Here is a 16,877-nt window from a genome sequence, read left to right as displayed (position 1 = left end):
AGCTCTCACTATTTGTATATGATATGATAGTGTACATAGAAAAATCTAAAGAATCCAGCAGAAAACTACTGGAAGTTTTTAGGCAATATAGCAATATATCAGGCTACAAAATCAATGTACAAAAATCAGTGGCATTTCTTTATGCAAACACTAAATCTGAAGAAGAAGACATCCAGAAATCAATCCCCTTTACTGTTTCAGCAAACTCAATAAAATACCTAGGAATAAAGTTGACCAAAGAAGTGAAAGACTTGTATACTTAAAACTATGAGTCGCTACTCAGGGAAATAGAAACTGAAACCAAGAAATGGAAAGATATCCCATGCTCATGGATTGGAAGAATAAATATCATCAAAATGAATATTCTCCCCAGAGCCATATACAAATTTAATGCAATACCCATCAAAGTTCCACCAAGCTTCTTTAAGAGAATAGAACAAACACTACAATCATTATTCTGGTACATTAAAACACCTAGAATTGCCAAAACAATCTTGAGGAAAAGAAACAGAAATGGAGGCATCACACTCCCAGACCTTAAACTATATTATAAAGCCATAATCATCAAAACAGCATGGTACTGGAACAAAAATAGGCACACAGACCAGTGTAACAGAACTGAAAGCCCAGAAATAAATCCCCAGAAATATGGACATCTAATCTTTGATAAGGGGGCCCAAAGGATTATATGGAAGACGGAGGCTCTCTTCAATAAATGGTGCTGGGAAAACTGGGTTGTAACATACAGAAGAATGATATTGAACTACTTTATCTCACCAGAAACAAAAATAAACTCCAAATGGATCAAAGACCTGGATGTCAGACGAGAAACACTCAAATACTTAGAGGAAAACATTGGTAAAATAGTTTCCCACCTACACCTCAAGGACATCTTTGATGAATCAAACCCAGTTGCAAGGAAGCCTAAAGCAGAAACAAACCAATGGGACTACATAAAATTTAAAAGCTTATGCACATCCAAAGAAATTATTAAAGAAACAAAGAGACCCCTCACAGAATGGGAGAAGATCTTCACATGCCATACATCAGACAAGAAACTAATCACCAAAATATATAAAGAGCTCAGCAAACTTAGCCACAAAAAAGCAAATGACCCCATCCAAAAATGGGCAGAGGATATGAACAAAACATTCACCTCAGAGGAGATCCAAAAGGCTAACAAACATATGAAAAATTATTCTAGGTCACTGATTGTCAGAGAAATGGAAATTAAGACAACACTAAGATGCCACCTCACTCCTGTAAGAATTGGCATACATCAAAAAGGACAGCAGCAACAAATGCTGGAGAGGTTGTGGTGACAGAGAAACCCTTTTACAATTCTGGTGGGAATGTAAATTGGTACAGCCTCTTGTGGAGTGCAGTCTGGAAAACTCTCAGAAGGCTAGACATGAACCTTCCATATGATCCAGTAATTCCTCTCCTGGGGTTATACCCCAAGGACTCCATAACACCCAACCAAAAAGAGGTGTGTACTCCTATGTTCATAGCAGCACAATTCATAATAGCTAAAACCTGGAAGCAACACAGGTGCCCAACAACAAATGAGTGGCTGAGAAAGCTGTGGTATATATACACAATGGAATACTATGCAGCTATCAAGAACAATGAACCCACCTACTCTGACCCATCTTGGACAGAGCTAGAAGGAATTATGTTAAGTGAACTAAGTCAGAAAGATAAAGATGAGTATGGGATGACCCCACTCATCAACAGAAGTTGAGTAAGAAGATCTGAAAGGGAAACTAAAAGCAGGACCTGACCAGATTGTAAGTAAGGCACCAAAGTAAAAACCCTGTGGTGAGGGGTAGACATGCAGCTTCCTGGGACAGTGGGGGGTGGGAGTGGGTGGGAGGGATGGGTCACAGTCTTTGGGTGTTGGGAATGGTGTTTATGTACACTCCTAGTAAAATGTAGTCATATAAATCCCTAGTTAATTAATACGAGGGGGAAAATTAATTGTATATCTTGAAGTTTTTTAAAAACACAGACAGAATCTTTTCAATATATAGGCTGTGTATTTGATAGGCAGACTCTATCAAAAGCCTAGACCAAGTAGATCAGAAGCAACCAATAGCACAGCTATATACAAGATACTGGGTACTGTACAGCAAACCCTAACAAAAGGACTTTTCAAAGTTAACCCAATTACCAAATAATGTGATGTGAACATTAACTATTGATTGTCTTTTGAACCCTAAGACAGCAGGAACCTCACATCTCCACTATAAAGCCTCTACTTCCCCCAGTCCTGGAACCCTTGGATAGGGCCCACTTTCCCGTATGCCTCTCCTATTCCATATAAAATAATATTGAATTTGCCAATCGCAACCTAATCAACGCAACAATGGCCACCTCAACATGCTTCATTTCATACTGTGTCCAGAGACTTCACGTGTGGAATGACAACCCTTAAGCTTCATTACTCAGGTGAGACCTTTACTTTCATAGTATACTCTAGTTCCATCTCAGGTGGTTCACTTTCTAACAAAGTCCCTAAACCTAGATATACACCAGTTTCTGTGAGAGAGAACATATGTTCACAAGTATCCATAAACTACTGCAAAATATATACCTGAAAGCAGAACTACACTAGAGTTTGCAGTGAGCATCCCCCTAACTCTTCCTCTCCACTATCCCAAGCTTTGGGTCCATGATTGCTCAGCAATTTGTTTGGCTTCGTATGTTAACTCTCTTTTCAGTCACCAGGTTCCAGATGTCATCAGGATGCCGGCCAGGCTTCCCTGGACTGAAGACCCCACCAATGTGTCCTGGAGCTCTGCTTCCCCAGAGACACACCCTACTAGGGAAAGAGAGAGGCATACTGGGAGTATGGACTGACCAGTCAATGCCCATGTTCAGCGGGGAAGCAATTACAGAAGCCAGACTTTCTACCTTCTACAACCCACAATGACCCTGGGTCCATGCTGCCAGAGGGATAGAGAGTGGGAAAGCTATCAGGGGAGGGGGTGGGATATGGAGATTGGGTGGTCAGAATTGTGTGCAGTTGTACCCCTCCTACCCTAAGGTTTTGTTAATTTATCTTTTCTTAAATAAAAAAAAATAAAATAAAAATATATTGTTACCATCAAGATAAGCTTCTCTCTCTCTCTCTTTCTCTCTCTCTCTCTAGAAGGCATGGAAGATACTTTTCTGCTGCACAGAATCCACTGTTCTCTCCATTATTTATTAGCTGAATTTCTTAGTTTAGTTATCTATATTGTGTCCCAGAATAAAGGTGCCATGTCTTGTTTTCTTTCTCCTCTTGCATCAGAAAGTCTTCCTAAATTTGATAAATCAAAGTAGTAACAATCATTTTATTCTCCCTCATGCCTTGCATAGATGTATTTCAAAAGGGTGTTAACAGGGTTGTCTGGCCTCTGGTTTCTCATGGTGGTTCAATCTGCTGGAGATGGAGTTATCACAGAGGGGGACTAAGATTCAGAAGACTGAGATGGCTAAAAATAACAATCTCTCTCTCTCTCTCTCTCTCTCTCTCTCTCTCTCTCTCTTTCTCTCTCTTTCTCTGCTGATCTTTCCATGTGGTTTGGACTTGGTCACAAAACAATGACCTCAACACAGACAACTCTTGAGTCTACATGAAAGCTTCCCAAGAGTTCCATCTGGAAACCAGATTGTTTATTATCTAGCCACTTGGGTCACTTCTGCCATAGTTACAGTGTAGCCAAGATTTCAGAGTGGAGCAAAGATCTCATCTCTTGATGGGTTGTGATGTGTCAGAGTCACAGTATAAGAAGAACATATGAAATAGAAGATATAATTACAATCATCTTTGATAAGTCTGTCTGTCTGTCTCTCTCCCACACACACACAAACACACACATGACTTCACACCAAAATAATTTGAGTGTAAATGTTGTATTAATTCCTTATAGATCTGTGTGAGGGTAGTTTCCTGGTCAGTTATTTCCTTGCCCTTCTTATAGACCTGAAATGTGTATGCAAGGACATAATTGAGCCGCCAACTAGGGGGAAAAAAAGAAGCCACATATTAACCATCTCTGAGGAAAAGCCTACCACAAATGAAAGAGGAGTTGTCAGAGAAGACCCTGTTAATGTGAAAACAACCATACAGGAGTATAGTGAGTTTTGCTTTTAGTAACTTACGTTTAATGGACTCAGCAAAAAAATAATTTCACAATTGAAATAATAATAATATCTGTAAACAACTTTAGGAACTCAACATCTCTTAAAGAAATTGTTGACTGGGAGATAGATAAAAGTATTATAGCACAGGATTTATATCCCTGAGGGTCTAGAGACCCCAAGTTCAGTCGTTGGCACCATGATAAGCCAAAGCTGACTAGTACTCTGGTATCTCTAACATGGAAGTAAATAACTCTATTTTGTTCTCATTGTATTCTCTTTATTGGATAGCTATAGTCAGAAATTGAGAGGGAATGGGGAGACAGAGAGGGAGAGATACAGAGAAATAACTGCAGCCCTGCTTTACTACTCATAAAGATTTACCTTGTAGGTGGGGACTGAGGCTCTAACCCAGGTCCAAAATAAATAAATATTTAAAAGATAAATTAAAAATGTTATTAAGACCTTCCCCTAAATTATACTTAAAGTCCAGATGACTTCACTGTTAAACTCTATTAAAATTTTAAGATGACAACATTCACAAATTATTTCAGAAAGTGGAAAAATGAATTATGATCCCCAAGTAACATAATAGGATCTGATTAAGCTCAAAAATTGAACAAAGGCAAAATATTATTTATTAAGTCAAGGCATACACAAAAAAGATATATCACCTAGATCAAATGGATCTGTGCCAATAAAAGATTTAACTTTGGAAAAACAGGTAATGCCATTCACAAATATAATCATTTCAATACAGCACAGATGTTTTCACAAAAATCAAAACTCTTTCTGTAATGAAAAATTTATCAAAGTAACTTAAATGATGACTCCAAGCCTGGCACAGTCATCTTAAAGCAAACCTTGTGTCTTACACAATAATGAAACTATGACTATTTCATTCAAACATTGAGTGAAAAAAATTAACTTGTCTTCCGTCAATCCATTCTCACTTCCACATTATCCTGGGGATGCTATAACACGAGTAAGACAATAAAAATAAATAAAATCCACAAATATTGAAAAATAATAAAACAGAACTCTGAGTGAAGACAGCACTATATTGCACATGGAAAACAGAGAAATGCATGGGGGGCAGAAACGATGTTGGATAAGTAAATTTAGCAAGTTTGTCACCTCCAAGGACAATAATTTTTAAAAATTCTACTAGTTTTCACATACTAGCAACAAATATTTGCAATATAAAGTGCTTTTAGAACTCTCGTTGGTGACAATTATAAAAATATCAAAATATGAAAATGAATAGAACAATATATGTGATGGGAAGAAAAAAACACTCTACCTAGGAACTATGGAAGACACTGTTAGCATAGACTATGGAAACCTAAACAAGTAGTGAGATAGACTGTATTAAAAAAATTGGAATAGTCAGGCAGTAGTGCAGCAGGTTAAGTGCACATGGCACAAAGCTCAAGGGCAGGTGTAAGGATCCCAGTTCGAGCCCCCGGCTCCCCACCTGTAGGGGAGTTGCTTCACAGGCGGTGAAGAAGGTCTGCAGGTGTCTATCTTTCTCTCCTCCTGTCTGTCTTCCCCTATTCTCTCCATTTCTCTCTGTCCTATCCAAAAATGACACCAATAACAACAATAGTAACTACAACAAAAACAAAGGCAACAAAAGGGAATAAATAAACAAATATTTAAAAAAAAATTGGAAGGTGGCAGCAATATGGTGGCTACCTGAAAGCTGCCAAGAGAAGAAACTTGAGAATGTAAGATGCTTTGCCTATTCCTCTTTACCTTGAGGCTTCTCACCTCCAGAAATGTGCTGTAAAGAATCTCAGGTGTCGAAGATAGTGGCTTGAGGACAATACCTGGCATACTCTCAGCAAAAACAGCTACTAACCTGGGAATTCCAAGTAAGAGCAGGATTTCCAGGCCAAAGGAGAGAAATTATACAGGAAGGGACAAAGAGGAACAACAGTGGAACATTGTAAAGCATCTATAAGCTGGTAAAGGGCTGCTAAAGTAGCTAAAAAAACAGCTACTAACCTGGGAATTCCAAGTAAGAGCAGGATTTCCAGGCCAAAGGAGAGAAATTATACAGGGAGGGACAAAGAGGAACAACAGTGGAACATTGTAAAGCATCTATAAGCTGGTAAAGGGCTGCTAAAAAGGATGAAGGAGATCTGGAACTGACCTTGAGTTTTTTCTTTTCTTCTGTACTCCCACCACAAAACCAACCCCCATGCCAGAGGTGGCTTACTCTAGTAAGGGAACCAGCTACAGAAAAAGAGGTCCTCCTGTGGAGTTAATCTCATTAAACAAAATTCCAAGATCAGCTGGGAGTCATCTGAAGGAGGAGAGAATTTACTGACTGAACTACAGAAATTCCAGATCCATACTTTTTTTGAAAGGGGCTACATCTTTCTGATTGGTTGACTTCCTTGATCAATCTCTGCCTCTGCTGGTGGTGTATACATTCTGGGTCATTTTTTTTTCTTCTATAAGAATAATATGGTTTGGTTCTTTTGAACTTATGTTTGATAGTTAATTTTAGAAATTGTTATTGCTTTGTTTAGGAAAAGGGGATGTTCTGTGTAGTTAATTTGGTGTAGGTTAGTCTACAGACTGTTTGTTAGGATTTTTGATTATATGCTTATTGATTTTTTTCCCTTTCTCTCTGGTTTGACCAAAATTAGCTCTTGTTCTATTGATAAGTGATTGGTTATGCTCTCTATTGTGTAATGGGCTTGCTTTGTTTGTTTGTTTGTTTTATTTTTCTCTTTTATTCTTTATTCCTCTCTGATTTGAAATATATTTGCTTTTGATGCTGTTTTGCTATATCCCTCTGTGTTTGTTTGCAATTTATTTTGTGGAAGAAGTTTGACTTGGTGTGTGTGTTTTGTCTTTCTCTCTTCTTTACCTCTATCTCTTGAATTTATCATTGATAGTTGACTTTTTGTAATTGTCTATTTTTGTTTTGTCCTTTTTTCTTTTTTTTGGAGCTGGGTTTTGCTTGGCTACCTGGTTTTGGTTGAATTGCATTAAACTTTGCTATAAGTGCTATTGTTATATTTGATGATGTTTGTGATTTCATTTGTGATAGGACTTTGGTTTGGTGTGGATTTTCCTCACATTACACAATAACTAAACAGTAATAGCCAAGACACAAAACAGAAATAATACCAAACAATTGGTTAAATCAAAATCAACTAAAAAAATGACTCAAGACAGGAGTCCAGAAGAAAGTCCAAGTAAGCCAGAAAGAATTAAAAGTTAGGAACATATCCAAACATTAATTGATGCATTAGTCATAGGAGTGAGGAAAATTTTGTGCAAAATATTATCAGAAATAGGGAAATATTATCAGAAATATTATATTATTATATTCTGATAATATTATCAGAAATATTATCAGAAATAGGGAAATTTTTCAGAAAGAAAAATGTCTCAAGAGAATTTGAGAACTAAAATCTGAAATAGCTGAGCTAAAAGTCAAGCTAACAGAACAAGTTAACACGGCAACTGAACAAGGTATAAAAAAGCAAATAGTTGAACTGAAGAAGGAAGCTGAGGGGAAGGAAAGCAGAAGAACAGAAGCAGGAAACAGAAAACAGAATTAGACACACTAAAGATGAATTAAAGGAAACTAAGAAAGAAGTAAAAGCTAAAAAAAAATTGGGAGACACAGAAAGCAACAACAGAGACATATGGGATGACCTTAAAAGAAGAAACATGCATAATTTTCCTGCCAGAGGAGGAAAGAGAGAAAGGGGAAGAAAACATTCTAGAGAAAATAATATAAGAAAACTTTCCCAATCTAAACAGTAGAAAGACATTAAGATTCAGGAAGTCTAGAGAGTTCCAGAATCAATCCAGACCTGAAGACACCATGATTGGCATATATCAGAATACTCAAAAAAACGTTGAATAATGACACTCCAAGGGTCCAGGCATTGATGCACCTGGTTAAGTGCACACATTACAGTGCACAAGGACATAGGTTCAAGCCCCTGGTCCCCACCTGCAAAGGGAAAGCTTCACAAGTGGTAAAGCAGGGCTGCAAGTGTCTCTCTGTCTCTATTTCTATTTCCTGTACTTTCTCTCTGTCTATATCCAATAATAAATAAAGTATTTATAAAATTAAAAAATGACACCAATATCTTAAATCCATAACATCAATAAATGTTAGTGGCTTAAATTCACTCATTAAAAGGCACAGAGTAGGAGGATGGATCAGAAAACACAACCCAACCATATGCTCTCTGCAGAAATCCCACCTAACACAACAAGACAAATACAGACTCAAAATGAAAGGATGGGGAACTATCATACAAACTAATGAACCACACACACAAAACAAAAGCAGGAATAGTTATTCTCATATCTGATACAGCAGACTTTAAAATAAATAAAGTAACAAAAGATAGGCAAGGACATTACATAGTGATCAGAGGATTAATCAATCAAGATTTAAAAAGTATTAGTAAATATGCACCCAGGGAGGGTCCATCTAAAGTCATCAAGCACTTACTGAAAGAGATACAAAAATAATCAATAGTAACAAAGAAAGAGACTTCAGTAACCCACCCTCACATTTAGACAAATAGTCTAAGAAGTGAATCAACAAAGAAACAAGAGAATTAGTTGAAGAGATGGATAGATTAGACCTCATGGATATATTCAGAGTTATTCACCCCAATAAATTGGAAGATACATTCTATACATTCTTTTTGAAGCCACATGACACATGCTCAAGGACACCCATATGTTGGGCCATAAGACAGTATCAACAAATTCAAGAGCATTGAAATCATCCCAAGTATCTTCTCAGACCACAATGAAATTAAGCTAACACTTAAAAATAATCAGAAAATTACTACAAGTTCCAAAATATGGAAAATCAACAACACACTATTAACAACCACTGTGTCAAATAGTAACTCAAGCAAGAAATTAAAAGGTTCCTAGAAACAATAGAAAATAAAGACATAGCTATCAAAATATTTGGAACACAGCAAAAGCAGTACTTAGAGGGAAACTCATAGCCATACAAGCACACATTCAAGAACAAGAAAAAGCTCAAATAAGCAACCTGACTGAACACATTAAATACTTAAAAGAAGAACAAAGAAACACTAAAGCAAACAGAAGGATTAAAATAACTAAAATTGGGCAGAAATAAAAAAACATCGAAAATAAGAGAACCATAAAAAAGATCAACAAAGCCAAATACTGGTTCTTTGAAAAAATAAACAAAATTGACAAACCTTTAGCCAAACTCTCTCTCTCACACACACACATGCACACACACACACACACACACACACACACACAAAGGCAGAAGAAGCAAATGAATAGAATTGTAAATGATAGGGGAGATATCACAGAAGATACTATAGAAATCAAAAATATCATGCAAACATTCTTTGAACCAAAGAATATGCCACCAAGCAAGAGGACATGGAATAAATGAAAGAATTCCTAGAAACACATATCTTTCCAAAATGGAACCAGGAAGAAATACAAAACCTAAATGGACCAATCACAGACAAAGATATCAAAACAGTTATTAAGAACCTTCCCAACAATAATTTCAGTCTTTATAAATGAATTTTACAAAACATTCAGGAAACAGATAATACCTCTACTTTTCTTTATTTTTAATTTTTTAACTTATTTTTAATTTAAGAAAGGATAAATTAACAAAACCATAGGGTAGATGGGGTACAACTCCACACAGTTCCCACCACCCAATCTCCATATCCCATCCCCTCTCCTGATAGCTTTCCCATTCTCTATCCCTCTGGGAGCATGGACCCAGGGTCATTGTGGGTTGCAGAAGTGGAAGGTCTGGCTTCTGTAATTGCTTCCTCACTGAATATGGACGTTGACTGGTCAGTCCATACTCCCAGTCTCCCTCTCTCTTTCCCTAGTAGAGTGGGTCTCTGGGGAAGCAGAGCTCCAGGACACATTGGTGGGGTCTTAAGTCCAGGGAAGCATGGCTTGCATCCTGATGGCATCTGGAACCTGGTGGCTGAAAAGAGAGTTAACATACAAAGCCAAACAAATTGTTGAGCAATCATGGACCCAAAGGTTGGAATAGTGGAGAGGAACTGTTGGGGGGCGGGGGGTTACTCACTGCAAACACTAGTGTACTTCTGCTTTCAGGTATACATTTTGGAGTAGTTTATGGATACGTGTGAACATATGCTCTCTCTCACAGAACCTGATCTATATCTAGGTTTTGGGACTTTGTTAGAAAGTGAAACACCTGGGATGGAATTAGAGTATGCTATGAAAGGAAAGGTCTCACCCTAGTAATGAAGCTGAAGGGTTGTCATTCCACACCTGAAGTCTCTGGACACAGTCTGAGCTGAAGCATGTTGAGGTGGTAATCATTGTGTTGATTAGGTTGCGATCGGCAGATGCAATATTATTTGATATGGATTGGGAGAGGCATGCGGAAAAGTGGGCCCTATCCTAAGGTTCCAGGACTGGGGGAAATATAGGCTCTTTAGTGGAGATGTGAGGTTCGTGCTGTCTTAGGGTTCAAAAAGATAATAGTTAATGTTATCATCACATTATTTGGTAATTGAGTTAACTTTGAAAAGTCCTTTTGTTAGGGTTTGCTGTACAGTACCCAATATCTTATATGTAGCTGTGCCATTGGTTGCTTCTGATCTACTTGGTCTAGGCTTTTGAGAGAATCCACATATCAAATACACAGCCTATATATTAAAAAGACTCAGTCTGTGTATTAAAAACTTCAAGACATACAATTTATTTCCCCCCTCATATTAATTAACTAGTGATTTATATGACTACATTTTACTAGGAGTGTACATAAACACCATTCCCACGACCAAAAGACTATGTCCCATCCCACCCACCCACCCCCACCCCCCACCACCCCAGGAAGCTGCATGTCTACCCCTCACCACAGGGTTTTTACTTTGGTGCCCTACTTACAATCTGGTCAGGTCCTGCTTTTAGTTTCCCTTTCAGATCTTCTTACTCAACTTCTGTTGATGAGTGGGATCACCTCATACTCATCTTTATCTTTCTGACTTAGCTCACTTAACATAATTCCTTCTAGCTCTGTCCAAGATGGGTCAGAGAAGGTGGGTTCATTGTTCTTGATAGCTGTATAGTATTCCATTGTGTATATATACCACAGCTTTCTCAGCCACTCATCTGTTGTTGGGCACCTGTGTTGCTTCCAGGTTTTAGGTATTATGAATTGTGCTGCTATGAACATAGGAGCACACACCTCTTTTTGGTTGGGTGTTATGGAGTACTTGGGGTATAACCCCAGGAGAGGAATTACTGAATCATATGGAAGGTCCATGTGTAGCCTTGTGAGAGGTTTCTAGACTTCTCTCCACAGAGGCTGGACCAATTTACATTCCCACCAGCAATGTAAAAAGGTTTCTCTGTCCCCACAGCCTCCCCAGCATTTGTTCTGCTGTCCTTTTTGATGTCTGCCATTCTAACAGGAGTGAGGTGGTATCTCAATGTTGTCTTTATTTGCATTTCTCTGACAATCAGTGACCTAGAGCAGTTTTTCATATGTTTGTTAGCCTTTTGGATCTCCTCTGTAGTGAATTTTTTGTTCATATCCTCTGCCCATTTTTGGATGGGGTCATTTGTTTTTTTGTTGCTAAGTTTGCTGAGCTCTTTATATATATTGGTGATTTCTTTCTTGTCTGATGTATGGCATGTAAAGATCTTCTCCCATTCTATGAGGGGTATCTTGTTTGTGTGATTGTTTCTTTGGATGTGCAGAAGGTTTTCAATTTGTTGTAGTCCCATTGGTTTGTTTCTGCTTTAGTCTTTCTTGCAATTGTTTTTATTTCATCAAAGATGTCCTTGAGGTGTAGGTGGGAAACTATTTTACCAATGTTTTCCTCTAAGTATTTGATTATTTCTGGTCTAACATCCAGGTCTTTGATCCATTTGGAGTTGATTTTTGTTTCTGTTGAAATAAAGTGGTGCAGTTTCATTCTTCTGCATGTTACGACCCAGTTATCCCAGAACCATTTATTGAAGAGAGACTCCTTTTTCATTTAATCCTTTGGGCCCCCTTATCAAAGATTAGATGTCCATATGTCTGGGGATTTATTTCTGGGCTGTCAATTCTGTTACACTGGTCTGTGTGCCTATTTTTGTTCCAGTACCATGCTGTTTTGATGGTGGTGGCTTTATAATATACTTTGAAATCTGGGAGTGTGATGCCTCCATTTTTGTGACCTTTCCTCAGGATGGTTTGGCCAATTGTAGGTTTTTTCAGGTTCCAGATAAATGATTGCAGTTGTTGTTCTATTCTCTTAAAGAAGCTTGGTGGAACTTTGATGGGTATTGCATTAAATTTATATATGACTCTGGGGAGAATATTCATTTTGACAATATGTATTCTTCCAATCCATGATCATGGGATATCTTTCCATTTCTTTGGATCAGTTTATATTTCCTTGAGTAGTGACTCATAGTTTCCAGTATACAAGTCTTTCACTTCTTTGGTCAACTTTATTCCTAGGTATTTTATTGATTTTGCTGAAACAGTAAATGGGAGTGATTTCTGGAGGTCTTCGTCTTCAGATTTAGTGTTTGCATAAAGAAATGGCACTGATTTTTACATTGATTGTGTAGCCTGACACCTTGCTATATTGTACATTGATTTTGTAGCCTGATACCTTGCTATATTGCCTAATAATTTCCAGTAGTTTTATGATGGATTATTTAGGTTTTTCTATGTATACTATCATATGATCTGTAAACAGTGAGAGCTTGACTTCTTCCCTTCCAATCTATATTCCTTTGATTCCTTTCTCTTGCCTGAATGCTATGGCATGAACTTCCAATACTATATTGAAGAGTAATGGTGACAGTGTACAGCCCTGTCTACTCTCTGATCTGAGGGGGAATGCTTTCACCTTCTGTCCATTGAATATTTTGTTGGATGCAGGTTTGCTATAAATAGATTCCACTATCTTGAGAAATTTCCTATCTATTCCCATTTTTTATAGTTTTGAGCATGAACGGGTGTTGGATTTTATCAAAGGCTTTCTCTGCATCTACTGAGATAATCATGTGGTTTTTGGCTTTGCTTTTATTGATGTGGTGAATGACATTGATTGACTTATGGATGTTGAACCAGCCTTGCATTCCTGGGATGAATCCCACTTGGTCGTGATGAACAATCTTTTTGATATGTTGCTGTGTCCGGTTGGCCAACACCTTGTTTAATATTTTGGCATCTATGTTCATCAGAGAGCTTTTGGTATCAGGTTGATGTTGGCTTCATAGATGGTGGAAGGGAGTATTCCTGTTTCTTCAATCTTATGGAAAAACTTAAGAAGTATGGGTATTAACTGTTTCCTGAAAGTTTTGTAGAATTCGTTTGTGAAGCCATCTGGTCCAGGACTTTTGTTGTTGGATTTCAATTTTTTTGTCTGTGATTGGTACATTTAGATTTTCTAGTTCTTCTTAGTTCAGTTTTGGAAGGGCATATGCTTCTAGGAATTGTTCCATTTCTTCCAGATTCTCTAGCTTGGTGGCGTATAGTTCTTTATAGAAGTTTCGCAGGATTCCCTGGATTTCTGTGGTGTCAGTTGTGATATCTGCTCCAACGTTTACAATTCTATTAATTTGAGTCTTCTCTCTTTTTTGTTTGGTGATCTTGCTAGGGTTTTGTCAATTAGGTTTAGTCTTTCAAAGAAGCAACATTTGGCTTCATTGATCATTTGTATGGTTCTCTTATTTTCGATGTTGTTTATTTCTGCTCTAGTTTTAGTGATTTCTGTCCTTATGGTTGCTTTAGGGTTCCTTTGTTCCTCTTCTTCTAAGTCCTTGAGCTGTGCAGTAAGGTCGTGTATTTGAGCTTTTTCTTGTTGTTTAATATGTGATTGTATTGCTATAAGTTTCCTTCTCAATACTGCTTTAGCTGTGTCCCAAATATTTTGATAGGTTGTGTCTTCATTTTTATTTGTTTCCAGGAACATTTGAATTTCCTGCTTGAGTGACTCTCTGACACAGTGGTTATTAAGGTGTATCTTGTTTAGTTTCCAAATTCTGTGACCTTTAATAATTTTCTGTTTGTTGTTAAATGTTAGTTTTACTCCACTGTGGTCTGAGAAGATACTTCGGATGATTTTGATGCTCTTGAATTTATTGATGCTGTCTTTGTGGCCTAACATGTGGTCTATCCTTGAGAATGTGTTATGTGGATTTGAAAAGAAGGTGTATTCCTATTTTGGGGGGTGAAAGACTCTGAAAATGTCCAAGAGGTCTAGTCTGTCAATCTCTTCATTTAATTCTCTTGTATCTTTGTTGATTCTCTGCTTTGTTGATATGTCTAAGTGTGAGAGTGGGGTATTGAAGTCTCCCACTATTATAGTATTACTATTGATGTATTTTTGAAATTCTTTCAGTAAGAGCTTGACGAATTTACATGGTCCCTCATTGGGTGCATAGATGTTAATAATTGTTAAGTCTTCTTGGCTGATTGATCCTCTAATCATTATGTAATGTCCTTGCCTATCTTTTTATACTTTATTTAATTTTAAATCTATTGTGTCTAAGATGAGAATGGCTGTTCCTGCCCTTTTTTGTGGTCTGTTAGATTGTATGATGGTTTTCCATCTTTTCACTTTAAGTCTGTGTTTATCTTGTTGTGACAGATGGGATTCTTGCAAACAGCATATGGTTGGGTTATGTTTTATGATCCATCCCCCCACTTTGTGCCTTTTGATGTTTGAGTTTAAGCTATTGACAGTTATTGATATTATGGATTTAATATATAGTAGTGCAATTGTTCCACAAATTTTTGTTTGCTCTGATAAATTGCCAGTATTATAGTGATGTTTTTGTTTATAAGAGGTCTTTTAGAACCTCTTTCAGCTCTGGCTTGTTGATGGTTCCCTCCTTTAACTGTTGTTTGTCTAAGAAGGTTTTGATTCCTCCATCTAGTTTGAATGAAAGTATAGCAGGATATATTATCCTTGGTTGAAACCCTTTTTCATTCAGGGCTCGATAGATATCTTCCATTCTCTTCTGGCTTTTAGAGTTTGGGTGTAGAAGTCTGCAGATAATCTTATGGGTTTTCCCCTGTATGTGAGTTTTTGTTTATCTCTTTCAGCTTTTAGGATCCTTTCTTTACCCTTACTTCTTCTCATTGTGACTATGATGTATCTTGGTGTCTTCAGGTCTGGGTTGATTCTGTTTGGAACTCTCTGGGCCTCTTAAATCTTGATATCCTTTCTGTTATTCAGGTCTGGGAAATTTTCTTATATAATTTCCTCTAGAATGTTTCCTTCTCCTTCCTCTCTTCCTCTGGCAGACCAATTATATGAATGTTACTTCTTTTGAGATCATCCCGTATGTCTCTGTTGTTGTTTTCAGTGTCTCTCAATCTCTTTTTGAACTCTTTCACCTCTTTCTAAGTTTTCTCTAACTCATCCTGTATGACTAATTCTGTTTTCTTCTTCTGTTAGTCTGCGTTCCCTTCCCTCAGCATCTTTCCTCAGTTCAGTTATTTTAGCTTTCAGTTTCTTTTTTTTTCTTTTTTTTATTTTTAATTTTTTATTTAAGAAAGGATTAATGAACAAAAACATAAGGTAGGAGGGGTACAACTCCACACAATTCCCACCACCCAATCCCCATAACCCACCCCCTCCCATGATAACTTTCCCATTCTCTAGCCCTCTGGGAGCATGGTTCCAGGGTCATTGACGGTTGCAGAAGGTAGAAGGTCTGGCTTCTGTAATTGCTTCCCCGCTGAGCATGGGCGATGACTGGTCGGTCCATATTCCCAGTCTGCCTCTCTCTTTCCCTAGTAAGGTGTGTCTCTGGGGAAGCTGAGCTCCAGGACACATTGGTGGGGTCTTCAATCCAGGGAAGCCTAGCCAGCATCCTGGTGGCATCTGGAACCTGGTGACTGAAAAGAGAGTTAACATATGAGGCCAAACAATTTGTTGAGCAATCATGGATCCCAAGCTTGGAATAGTGGAGAGGAAGTGTTAGGGAGGTACTCACTGCAAACTCTAGTGTACTTCTGCTTTCAGGTATATATTTTGCAGTAGTTTATGGATACGTGTGCACATAAGCTCTCTCTCACAGAAACTGGTGTATATCTAGATTATGGGACTTTGTTAGAAAGTGAACTACCTGAGATGAAATTAGAGTGTACTATAAAAGGAAAGGTCTCACCCGAGTAATGAAACTGAAGGGTTGTCATTCCACACGTGAGGTCTCTGATACAGCCTGAGGTGAAGCAAGTTGAAGTGGCAATCGTTGCTTTGGTTAGGTTGTGATCGGCGGATGCAATATTATTTGGTTTGGATTGGGAGATGCATACGGGAAAGTGGGCCCTATCCAAGGCTTCCAGGACTGGGGGAAGTAGGGGCTCTATAGTGAAGATATGAGGTTCCTGCTGTCTTAGGGTTCAAAAAGACAATCGATAGTTAATATTATCATCACATTATTTGTTAATTGGGTTAACTTTGAAAAGTCCCTTTGTTTTGGTTTGCTGTACAGTATCCAGTATCTTGTATATAGCTGTGCTATTGGATGCTTCTAATCTACTTGGTCTAGGCTTTTGAGAGAGTCCGCACATCAAATACATAGGCTATATATTAACAAGATTCAGTTTGTCTTTTGAGAAACTTTGAGACATACAATTGATTTCCCCCTCTCATATTAATTAACTGCTGATTTATATGTCTACATTTTGCTAGGAGTGTACATAAACACCATTCCCACCACCAAAGGACTGTAACCCATCCCTC

The sequence above is a fragment of the Erinaceus europaeus genome, chromosome 9, assembly GCF_950295315.1.
Source record: "Erinaceus europaeus chromosome 9, mEriEur2.1, whole genome shotgun sequence".
Lineage (NCBI taxonomy): Eukaryota > Metazoa > Chordata > Mammalia > Eulipotyphla > Erinaceidae > Erinaceus > Erinaceus europaeus.
Note: the sequence above shows the minus strand (reverse complement) of the source record.